Source organism: Wolffia australiana, chromosome 15, assembly GCF_029677425.1.
Source record: "Wolffia australiana isolate 7733 chromosome 15, ASM2967742v1".
In the NCBI taxonomy this organism is placed as follows: domain Eukaryota; kingdom Viridiplantae; phylum Streptophyta; class Magnoliopsida; order Alismatales; family Araceae; genus Wolffia; species Wolffia australiana.
Genome location: NC_135849.1, coordinates 10,740,790 through 10,754,050, shown reverse-complemented (window position 1 = coordinate 10,754,050; position 13,261 = coordinate 10,740,790).

Below are 13,261 nucleotides of genomic sequence, written 5' to 3'. Positions count from 1 at the left end.
GTCGACCTAGTGAGCAGTGATCCCTAAAAGGGAGATGTTGTTTTGGGATGTCCAAGCGTCCACGGTAAGTGATACGCTAGAGACCTCCGCAAACATCTCCACCAGCTTCCCTTGGACATTGACGTACATTCGTTCGGCTGTCGCCTTGACCGCATCGGGACCCGGAAGGTCGCCCAACGCCTGTGTCCCGTAGAACCACAGCCTTCGGAAGGACTTCTTCTTTACAAGCCGCCAAGGAAGATCATTGTCGCATATGAACCTAACGAACTCTTCTTTCGTCTGCTCCATAGTGATGCCGCGTAAGTAACACTTACGTGCGAGTATTTCATAATGCAAAATGGTTCTCTGTTTCAGTTTGCGCCCACATATTTCGTCATGAACTCTGCGGTGCGTCTTCTCGAGATGCCGCCAAAAAACATTCATGCTCTTGTCTTTGTTCCTCCGGATGACGAGCTTGCGGAGGGGGTTCTCAGCTTGACAGAGCGTGCACTGATACTCATCCGGACTAGATTCAACAAAATAATCTAAAACTCTTGATCGATTTCGTCTGTTGCTACGAGTCGATAAGTTATCATCAACCTCGACTGCGTTGCAATTTGTGGACATCGACGGCGTTGCTTTAGCTGTCGATTTTGGGGTGCTGGCAGAGTTCGATTCCATTGCTCTACCTGAGCAGTTATTGAGACAATATCACTTATAAAAAAGGAAGTATGAATTACATTATGAAGTAAATTCAGTAGTAAACCGCAATCAGTACTGGAGAAGGGCAAGAACATAGAGACGTAACACATAACGAGAGCAAAAGTAATGATAAACATAAATCATAACATTCAATTCAGCGAAAACTGTGTTCATCCAACTTATAAGAGAAATACAAAAAAAACAACTAGCCTTCAACTTTTAAAGAAGTAAGCTTGGTTATAAGCATGCGGCAGATGTCACTCGACTAGCCACCCATTCTCGCCGCTTTCCGCCAAGGTGACTTCAGATATTGGGGCACCGGTGCCGACATTGTCATCGCGAAAAGGTTGGGCTACTATTGCTCGTATGACGCCGATCATATCTGACGAAAAGTTATGGGCTTCCCAAAAGGCTGTATCCGCGAAACAAATTTTTGGTAACTTTTGGGGGGGATCCGGAACCCCAAAAAGGAAGGGACTTAGATGGGACAAAAGGCGGCGTGAACTTTCCATGATAAGGGCGTGTTGTCGGGCCGTGCCATGTGGAAGTAGGGTTCTTGGAGACGGAAGACAAAGTCCAGTCGGTAGTGGTTCTGTGGAAGGCTTCGAGTTGTCAATATCGAAATCCGAATCTAAGGAAATGGCGACGACGTCGTCTTTGGGGTGGTGGTAGGCAAGCTGTTGGAGGAGCAGTCAGATACTACGGCGCGGAATGGGACGACTACCGTGCATGGCGACCTTGCAGAATAAAACCTGTTTGAACAGCTAAGTAGGAGTGGATATAATGAACAATCTAATTACTACATGTTAGGAAGAATATAAATTGCCATCTACCTAAATGTCTAAGCGTAAGCCACGGGTATAGTTCGGGGACAACGCTAGCGTCTACGTCTAGCGGAGCATTACTCAGAGGATATAAAATTTTATCCACTGGCGTGTAATAGAAATAAACAATCTACGAAGTAGTAGGTTGAGGGTGTTACCAACCGGTTTTTAGCTCCACGGACCAAATTTTACTCTTCACCGCAATACCAAGCTTGATTTTCCAACTGTGCGCACGGCTGCTGAAGAAGAAATATAATACAGAATGTAACTGTGTTAAGTCTTAGAGATGGCAACACATTACGGTAACTGTGTTAAGAAGAAAAAAAGATTGGCACATACGTTGATAGTGGAGAGCGCCGATGCCGCTTGACGTAGTGGAGAGGGGAGCGTGGAGAGTCGAGAGCGCACGACGCCGCCGCGAGGGGAGAATGCCGGCGCCGCCGCGGAGGTCGAGGTGGAGCGGGGAGCGTTGAGAGCGATGACACTGCCGCGAGGGGAGAATGCAGCCGCCGCCGTCGAGGAGGAGAATGGAGAGGGAGGACCGGAGGAGGGGAGAGGGGGGAGGGAGGACCGGAGGAGGGGGGAGGGGGCAGGGAGGACCGGAGGAGGCGGAGAGGGGAGGGGGAGGACCGGAGGGGGGGGGAGGGGACAGGGAGGACCGGAGGAGGCGGGGAGGGGAGAGGGAGGACCGGAGGAGGCGGAGAGGGGAGAGGGACGACCGGAGGAGGGGAGAGGGGACAGGGAGGACTGGAGGAGGGGAGAGGGGACAGGGAGGACTGGAGGAGGGGAGAGGGAGGACCGGAGGAGGCGGAGAGGGGACAGGGAGGACCAGAGGAGGCGGAGAGGGGAGAGGGACGACCGGAGGAGGGGAGAGGGGACAGGGAGGACCGGAGGAGGCGGCCACTGGACAGACGGGCCCTTTAGGGCTCCACAAGCGGGAAACCCATGGCGGGCGGGCGGGGAAAAAACGGGTCTGAATTTTCGTCCCGGACGAAGGGACGGACAATTTTTCGTCCGGACGGGATGAAAAACCGTCCTGGACATTCGGGACGGGACGGTTTTTTTCCTCCCGGATGAAAAATCGTCCCGTCCATCGTCCGGGAGGTATCGCGGGATGAAGTTCGGGACGAATTTCGTCCCGAACCGTTTCCGATCCGTCCCATCCATCGTCCCAGAACTATACTGACAAGGCAAGGCAAGGAGGTCATGATTGGGGTGGAGATGATGAATGATAACTTCACCAGGGAGAGGTGATGAGGGCAAGTAGTTTAGGAGTTAGATGGAGGAAAGAAGAGCATCAAACCATAGATAATTAGTCATTCCCACTTCCACCAATTAGTCATTATTTCCACAGATGACGATGTTTGCACTCAGTGACACCATTCTTTCAGTATTATTGAAGACATGTGGTTTGATGAAGGATACCATAAGAAATTCACAGATCATGTCGGGTTGCAGGAAAAAATTCTAGACTGTTATTGGTGTAGAGAATTTAGGGGGTTTTGGAATATTGGGGGGAGATCTCTTGAAGAAACTGATCAAAATAAGACATACTATTAGTGTGGTCTTTGAGAAGATAAACCAAGGATGCATGGGCTAAAGTATCAACAAAGGCTATATAATATTGAAAAAAGAATATATATGGCACCAAGGAGGGTTCCCACACATCACCATGAACATGAAAAAAACTAGAAATATATCGGAGGAGGGAGTAAGAGGTACAAAAATGATTGACTAGTTGAGTGATTCACACTCAAAATAGGAAACACAAGCCCAAGGGAGAGCATGATGTAGTTTGGAGATACCAAGAAGGTATAAGACTATGTGATATAGTTTGTCCTATTGAAGATAGTACATGTGCTATAAAGATTGAGGACAAACACATATGTAGTAGAGGATGAGGGGGCCGAGGTTGCTGTGCTTCTGGACTAGGAGTGCTGCCAGTTATTGCTGAATAGGGGTGAGTACTAGAGACACTATCGGGGTAGAAGAATATACCAATTGTCCTACCAGGGCCATCATTACTGTTGGCATGAGAGGAACGGGCAAAGAGACTGATGAAGAATCCTTGGTTGCCATAATCTTAAGGGGGTGTACGAAGATACCTAGATAAGATGGGGATGACTATTCTATTTTTATACTTTCTGTCTCATAGATCTAAATGGTACACAATGTTGATTAGTAGTGTTGTGGTTGTCCATGGAACATTGACAAATCAGATGTCATGTCACTACCTGGGATCTGTAGATTACTGGACGTCACCTTGACACAATGGGGAAGTTCCAAGAGAGAACACTGTGGAGATTGATGAGCATATCCTTGGGTGAAACTGGGATAATGCCTGGGTAGATCACTGGGGTGGGATTGTTCAATGCCCCCAGGAAGACATGAAAGGTCTCCACTCTGATACCATGTGGAAATAAATAAACATATTAACTACAAATATAGAAGAGAAGAGAAGAAATGAGAAATATACAGAAGAGGAGAGGAGGATGATAAATAGATAGATAGATAGATAGAGTCAAGAATGGCCCACACAATCACAAAAAAATAATAAGAGAAATTAGGTAGAGACAGAAGAATGGATCATGAGAGGGAATAATAAGAGGGGAATAAATATTTGAATATATGCATTAGTAGAAGATGACGGGGTTAGATTATGTTTTAAAAGAGTAATTTATGGTATTTCGATAATGTTAAGTCAAGAGAAAGTAATATAAAATGACAAAAATTTCAGGGGCAAGGGGATTTGATAAAATGCCTCAAAGAGGTCATTCTACGAAATTTGAAGCGGAGCTTGATTCCTATATTGATTCAATCTAATTTGATGCACTCCTTAAATGATAAAGATTAAATGTCAACCATACAAAGTTTGGAAGAAACCGAAAGCATCCTGATATTTGCAAACAAGAGATAGGGGTGTGGATCACCGCCCTCTAGCGTTGGTATGCTTCGCCAGCTTTTGTCCTTACTGCCATGGTCAGAGTCTGCTTGGAACGTCCTTGGTGCCTTCTCGATCTAGCTGAGACATCCCGAAGCTGTCATAGCTCTCGACGGGCTAGATGAACATCAGGTGGGATCTCCAACTATCATTCTTGTTCTCAGTCAAAATATTCTTAAAACAAGATTAAAACAAATACTTAGTTTCACTATTGATAGTGTGTCTTCCCTATTGGTGCTCTCCTTATAGTCATATGTTCAGGCATCCAAATTTCCATCATAATAATCCAACTTTTTGGTTGACGGGAATGGCAACCAAGGGTGGAGATTTACTTCTATACTCTCGATCCTATCTTTGTGAGATAGGTTCTAAGGGCCGTGGTTAAATTACAACAAAAGAGACCATTTTACCAAGTGGTGGACCCCTATCCACATCATCACATCCCTTTCAATAATTGGCATGCCTGCCAACCTCCTTTAAGCCAAACACTATATGCAAAACAAAAAGATGTAAGGACTTTGATGGATCATATAATATTCTTTTATAATATCTGACAATTACGATTATGTCTACACCTAAAACTGACCCATTAAGATACAAGCTTTGAGCTTGGTTTGCTCAAAGCCCATAAAATTTTTCCATTTGGCTCAAAATCCATTTCTCGATCTTCATAAGCCTGGCCCGCCCATGGCTACAAGAAACACACCCATTATGCTCATATCAGAAGAATAAAAATTTGGAGCCATAGTATAAATTTCAAAACCAAAATATTTCCAATTGAATTAAAAACTCTTGGTGCTCTTCATACTCCATCGTTGGGCTACTTGGGCCTATTGGTGGGACCTTGTTGTGACGTAGCATGATGCATCTGCTAGAGAGTTGATACTTGATGGCCGTTGGTTGGCTGGAACAATTGAGCGTTCACTGACTTGTGGCTAGCACAGTTATTGGCTTGCTACATAAGCCATTTTTTGTTATTCCTCCCTCTCTCTTTTTATCTCAATTCAACCCTAGAACGAAGAACAATGAAGGCTAGATAATAATGAGGCCCAAAAATACAATTTACCTGTTAAATTCCTAATATCAAATTAGACATGATTTTATGATATGAAATATCAAACTTTTAAATCATGTAAAATTGCTAATATAAAAATTTAAAAATTAATACAAGGGACTAATTGATTCAAAAAAATTAAATTTACATTGAAATAAGAATAATATGAACATAATTATGTTCATATTATTCTCATTTATTATGTACGATTACATTCATAAAGTTGGGTTGGTCAGGTATATGCAGCCAAGAGGATTCATGTAAAAGTGACAAATAAAAATAAGACTACAAAAGTGGAGTTCATATATTCTAACCAATTATCAGGTAATCATAGTCATAAATTATTTTATAATAGTAGAGAGATCAAACTTAGGATTCTTTTAGTGAATCAAAGTGAAAAGACTAACATTATCTATGGATTTGCAACTATAAAAAACCATGTAAATACATCTCACATGCTATTTAAGGGGAGGATTCACATGATGACATGCTATTAAGGGGGTCAATAAGACCACATTTAAATGTTTAATTTCATAAAATGGTTATATATGTATGCTATCAATTCTACAATGATTAAATTTATTTTTAATTACCTTTTGAATTGTGTGGTTTTTTAGGGAATTTATGAAAATTTATTGCAATATTTAGTCTTGAGTATCTCTGTCTTTTGTTATTTTTGAACTAAATAAAATGGTTATTATATAGATTATATGATATCCTTGCATCTCTCTGTAGTATTTTTAATTTGACATGGCTCCAAAAAAATATAGTAAGCTAAAAATGCACAAGGATTCAAGGAGAAAAAACTATCTCACCACATGTGAAGGGAACATAAGTCACCACAATTTGAAAATTTCTTTTATTTTCTATCTCCAAATTTTTGCTTGGATTTGGGATAATGCATGACTTCAGCTGGGGAGATAAATGATTCAAAATTTAATAAACCTCACATATTTTTAAGTTGGGGGAGTAGATAAATTTCAAAAAAATACTGATCTTTTTACAAAAATTCCAACCTTCTTGAAATTGATTTCATGAATTTAGTGATGATCATCTTGGAGTATCCATTCACCCCATGTGCTGGCAACAAGATTTAGTAAATCTATTGACATTATGAGCCATGTTCTAGAATCACATGGTTCTCTCCTGAATGGATAGGATATCTGGTAGGGTGAGGAGCATACATGAAAATTAGAGGATTGAAGTAGTATTATCTTAGGTAGAATGCCAAGGGAACCAACCCTTATCCATCCTTCCACATTTTGAATCTCACCAAGTTTTTTTGTCTCCATTACGTGGATTCTCACCTAGGGTAGGAATGGTCATTTCTCCAAGCTTAAGAATGGAATCACCTTTCTATAATCCAACTCAACCCATCTTTGAAACCTCTTTTTGTATCCGCTTGGCCCATTTTCTTAGCATACCTTGCACTGCTTTGCCCATTACCACTCATTATTATAAATATTCATCTATTCCATGTTTGTCCTAAATACGTGTGATATGCTTACGCTGAAGTTTTTTTCTCTTTTCCCTTATTGATATGATTATTTAATGATACAATTTCCTTGTTTTCCTACTCTTTGTCTTAATATACATATTCTCAAAATATTTCACATCCTTCAAACTATCATTGGCAGAATCTTATGATGAGTATTTATTTGATCAATAATTCTTTATTTTCATAATAGTTTTCTTCTTTTTGCACCCCTTGATAACTTGCAAATTAACATGATTAATTAATGAATTTTACATTATATTTTTGTGTTTTAATGACTATATTTGCATGTTATCATATTAAAATACATACAAAACACTTACACTTTCATTTTACTATTATTTCTGATTTTTTTTATCATTTATTACATGGAATTTAACCTCATTTCAGTGAAGAAATAATTTTTGCAGGGCCTTAAATATTTGGCTAAAGATTGGTAAGGGCTTTTCAAAATTTTATGGAATTTTCCCATATTTTTATATAATTGTTTGACCATTATATAGCCAAGAAATGATTTTTATATATTTAAATAATACATATTTAATTTATTTGGCATTTTATAATGTATTTATATATACTAAAGGGCATCCACACCATTCGCCCGAAATTTGGGCGAATGAGTGGATGATTATTATTAAATAATAAGAGAGAGAGAGAGAGAAGGATTGAATTTTTTTTAAAAACTAAGGCCACCGACATGCACGTGCGTTAAAAAATTAAGCAGCGTGCATGCGGTGTCGAGTTGTCGCGTGCATTAATGCACGCGGCAACCGACACGCACGTTCAGGCTTAATTTATTTAAAAATAAAACAAGTCGTTAGCGTGTGCATTTAATGCACACGCCAACCGACATCCTTTTTAGCAATCGACGTTTTACGGCGTCGATATTCCGCGTACACGCGGAAATCGATGCCGTAAAACAATAAAATAATAAGAACGGTAAGCTGACCACTTTTTTTATTGTAATACAGGTCAAAAATTGCGGCTCAATGGGAAGAAAGGCTGACGTGGCATTTTTATAGCCATTTAAAATACAGGAACTGTTTTTCAATCATTGCGGGTGGCGGACGCGGACAACCAGGTGTCAGAACGCAATCCGAGATGGCAGAAAACGAGAAAGAATGCGTCAGCCAATTAGAAAAATCAAAATTTTAAAATAAACAAAATGATCCAACGGCCTAGATTAATCAATAGTAAAACAATGATATCTAGAGATCTAGATGTCCGATTGGGCTGAAATTTTGAGGGTAGGTTCGTCCTTTCTCCCTCTACAATCCAGACGGTTGGATCTTTAAATAGAGGTCTGGAAATAGGCGAAATTCAATTTTTGAAGCTCTCTCCAAGGATTTGGCCAGGAAGGACACAAGGGATGCTTTGGAAGTCGACAGTTTTTGATTCTGCACTCAAATTTGTAAGTTTCTGATTTGTATTTCAATCTTCTTCTTGAACGATTCTAAAACGCCAAGGCATGGGCGAAATGCACATGCCCTAGAAGTTGGTTTTGAATGAAATTAGCGCTACATTTTGATTCTGATTCAAGATCTGATTTTTTATCTATAAGTTCACATCAATTTAGAACATTTCCACATCATTAGATTTTTAATTTAGGGTCGGATTTCATCTTTTCCCAAATTCTTCACTTTCTCTCTCTAGGTTATTTTTTCTAGTTTCTCTCTCTAGATTTCAATTTTTATTGTTTAGGAATTTAATTTAATATATAAAAAACCTAAAAATAAAATTTGATTAAAAAATTCATCCATCTTGATGTCCAATTTAAAAATCCCTTTCTTGATTATTTAATTCCCAATTTTAATTGATAAAAATTGTCCTAAAATTTTATAATAATTGGGAAAGTAATAATCCGAATTAATCTGATCTTAAAATTGAAATATTTCTATCTTGGGGTTTCTGACCAAAATATTTAAAATCAAAATTAAATCTTACTTAATTTTGATTAATTAAAAACATTATTAAGTATAATTAAGATTTATTAATTGCAAAATTAATTCATCTTTGAATTAATTCATTGAAATTGGATCAAAATTCTTATTTGTTGCCTCCCTGTGGTTTGACTCCTTGCTTACTCTATATTTTATATTTAGTGATTAAGGGAAATTATAATTTTTTTTGTATAAGTCTAACGCCAAATCAACGACATATTTACGTGCATTTTTTGGCTTATCAATTGGCGCTGTTGCCGGGGAGGCACGGTTTGAATTTTATAAATTCTGTTCTGAATTAATCACCAATTGTTTTTAAATTCTTGAATTGAAATTAAATTTTGCAATTATTGTTTTGGGAATTTTAAACAAAGAGTGGAAATTGCAAAAACTACCATTTCTCTCTATCTTATATTTGATTTTCTTGTTCGTCTAAGCTGATTGTCTTGATATTTGTGTGTTTGACATTGCATGAACGGTAGGAGGTCCTTAAAACACTATCTAGTGAACCTTGAGACAATCAGTAGAAGTCCTAACCTTGATTATATTTTCGAGAGCTCGGAAGGGGAATGGAGGATAACCAAAATTGTAGAGCTGAACAAGGAATTAGAAGAATGAGATTGAGAGAGTTTTCTGATCCTGTAGAGAGTGAAACTTACACTAAATTCTGCTCCTTTACCTGAAAATGCTAACTTTAGAATTAACCCGAATATGATCAATCAATTACCTATGTTTATGGATGATTTAATGAGGAGCCTTATGAGTTTTTAGAAGAGTATAACCAGATATGTTCTGCTTATAGTTATACAGGTGTTCCTCAGGAAATTCTCAAACTCAGGCTATTTCAATTCGCTTTGAAAGATAGGGCCAAAGAGTGGTTCAAAGGGGTAGGTCAAGAATTTCAATCATGGAGTGAGATGCAATCTAGTTTTTTAAAGAAATTCTATTCTTATGGAAAGAAAACTTCAATTAGGAAGGCTATAAGAGATTTCTATCAAGGAACTGACACTCTTGGAGAAGCATGGGAAAGATTTATGTCACTTACTAGGAAGTGCCCACATCATGGAATTCCATCTCATGAATTAGTTCAATTTTTTTATGGTGGATTGAATGATCAGGAACGACATCTAGTGGATATATCTAGTGGAGGAATGTTCCTTGACATTCATGCAGATAAATTCATGAAACTTATGGAAAATTTAGTGGAAGATTGGACGTATCGTTAAAGTTTTTCGTACACTAACCAAAATGCAGGTCCAAAGCGTGGAGGAATCGTTGATGTTAAAGCAGTTGAGCGGGAGATCAGAATGGATAAACTGGAAAGAGACATGAGCAAGATTGGTAAAACAATAGAAGATATGAGCAATAATTTTAAATCTTTTTTGCAGGAAACTAAAGGAAAGGCGAATACATATGAGGGAAACAATTCCACTAGCACCCTTTGTTCTAGTGAAGAACATTCTGATGAGTCTTGTCCTATGGTTGAACAGGTTAACGCATTTGGGAGACAAGATGTAGGACATACCCAATGGAATTCAAGACCTAATCAGAATTGGAGCAAAGGAGGAAACAACAACTTCGCATCAAAGCAATTTGCTCCGCAGCCATATTCGCAAAATTTTCAAAATTTTTCTAGGTCTTTTTACTCTCATCCTAAAAACAATAACGATAGCAATAATTCAACTTTAATGGATTTTATCAGGGAAATGCAGGAAGAGAGAAAGAACATGCATGAAGAAAGGAAGATGTTGATGCAGACCTTAGAAGAACACAAAAAAGAAATTTAAATGCTCAAGCGAGGACAAGGCGTTCAAGCACAACAACCTGCTCTCAGAATGAAAGGTAAATCGGAAGAAGTCCTTCTAAGAGAAGGCTATCCAGGTCAACTCCCTACCTAGCCTAATATTAATCCCAAGAATATTATGTTGTGTGTAGATAGGAATTTAGAGTCATCATGTTTTGTATCTTTCGAAAATACGAATGAATCTTGCATTAGTGAAAATAATAATGTTGCATCATGCACTTGTTTTAAGAATAATTTTTTATATAGTTGTGAAGAAGATATGAATGAAAAAAATAATAATGATGAGCAAGTGCATGCAATTTCAAAACTCAAAAGTGGAAAAATATTGTTGGATCCTCATGAAAAGGGTGTAGGATTGCATGAAGCTAAAGATAAAGAAAATGGAGATATGGAAAATGATCAACGAGATAAGGGTTGCCAGGATGAGGAAAGACATCCAAGAATGGCAGACCCTAATCCAATTAATTATAGACCATCCATTCCATTTCCTAGTGCATTAAATATAACCAAGCAAAAACCAGAAAATTCTCATTTGCTTGAAATATTTAAAAATACAACCATAACTATTCCCGTTACTGAGGCAATACAGAATATTCCTTCCTATGAAAAGTATGTGAAGGAATTATGCACCCCTTCTAGGAAGCAGAAAACGGTACAACTTTCTGAAAATATTAGTTCAATTCTATTGAATGATATTCCTAGAAAAAGAAGAGATCAAGGGGCTCCTCTCATTAAATGTGAAATAGGAGGAATAGTTTTTAGCAAATCACTTCTTGATTCAGGTGCTCGTGTTAACATAATGCCTAAAGCTTTGTATGTTAAATTTAAATTTGGTGGACTTGAACATATTTTTCTTGAATTACAATTAGCCGATAGATCAATTAGGCAACCTTATGGAAAATTAGAAGATGTTATTGTGAAAGTAGATAACTGTAAATTTCTTGTTGATTTCATAGTTTCAGATATGAAAATAACAGGAAATTTGAGCCATGCTCCTATTATTTTAGGTAGACTATTCCTAGCTACGGCAAAAGCCACAACGGATTGGGATAAGGGTACTGTGGAACTCAAAGTAGGAGATGAAAAAATTGAACTATCTATCTCAAAATTAATGAAATACCCAAAAGACACAAGCGAGGATGTTTATTTTCTAGGGTTGGTAGAAGAAGACGACTTTGATTTTGATCCGTGATCTTATGATTTATTTTCTTGTGAATCTAATGAATTTTTAAGTGAAAAATCATCTATGCCAGAAAATATTTCATTACATTTTGAAATTGAGCTTAAACCTTTACCTTCGTCATTAAAGTATGCTTGTTTAGGACCATGCAATTCTTTTCCCTTAATTATATCATCATTGTTATCATCTGAACAAGAATTAAAACTTTTAGAAGTTTTATCTACTTACAAATATGCTATAGGATGGACAATTGATGATATTAAGGGCATTAGTCCAAAAATTTTTGAGCATAGAATTTTCTTAGAAGAAAATTCTAAAGCAACAAGACAACCTCAAAGGCGACTCAATCCGCACATGTTGGAGGTTGTTAAGAAAGAAATCATGAAATGGCTAAAAGCTGATTTCATATATGCCATTTCAGATAGCCCATGGGTAAGTCCTATTCATGTAGTACCTAAGAAAACAGGAATAACAGTGACGAAGGATGATAATGGAAATGAAGTTCAAACTCGAGTAGCTTCTAATTGGAGAGTACGCATAGATTATACGAAGCTTAACTCCGTGACAAAGAAAGATCATTATCCATTACCATTCATTGATCAGATTCTTGATAATTATTATGGGGTTTATTTTCTAGAAACATGTCATATTGTTTCTTTGATGGTTTGATCAACAAATTTATCATCACATAATTCAATGGTACACACCTTATTACCCACCATCCTATAGAAAATGGATTTTTATCCTCATTTTCTCTAAACCCTGATGGTGCATTCTTTTGAGTATTATTTGTCCAACTATTGTCTCTGGCATACCCTTATAAACCACAAAATTTTCATTTATACACAATTTATATTATGTGCCTGATCACAAGGTGAATAATGCCCATCTTTTCATTTTAGGTAGGAGGAAAATTAGTGAGGAACCCCCAACACTAAGCAACCATCACTTGTGAGTGATTGACCTAGATAGGAAATAAAAATAGAGCACCTCCTGGTTTATAATATCAGACATAAAGACATAAGCTTTCATTTGATGGAAATATATGTGGCCAGCTTGCCAATCACACATTACATACCTCATTCCATATTATTGATAGAATACATTTATTCTAGTGCTCGTGTGATAGTTATAATGAAGTCCATGGATGCATGATTGGACATTGAATTACAAAGATATTGAAGGAAAAAAATCACTAGTATTTAAGTATGTGTTATAAATATTCATATTCCAAGAATACACGAGAAGGACATTGAAGTATCCATAGAATGACACTATCTAACCTCATCGAGTATGGCTGGTCCCATAGTCATTAGGGTGGAGTCACTAAGGATGGATAGCA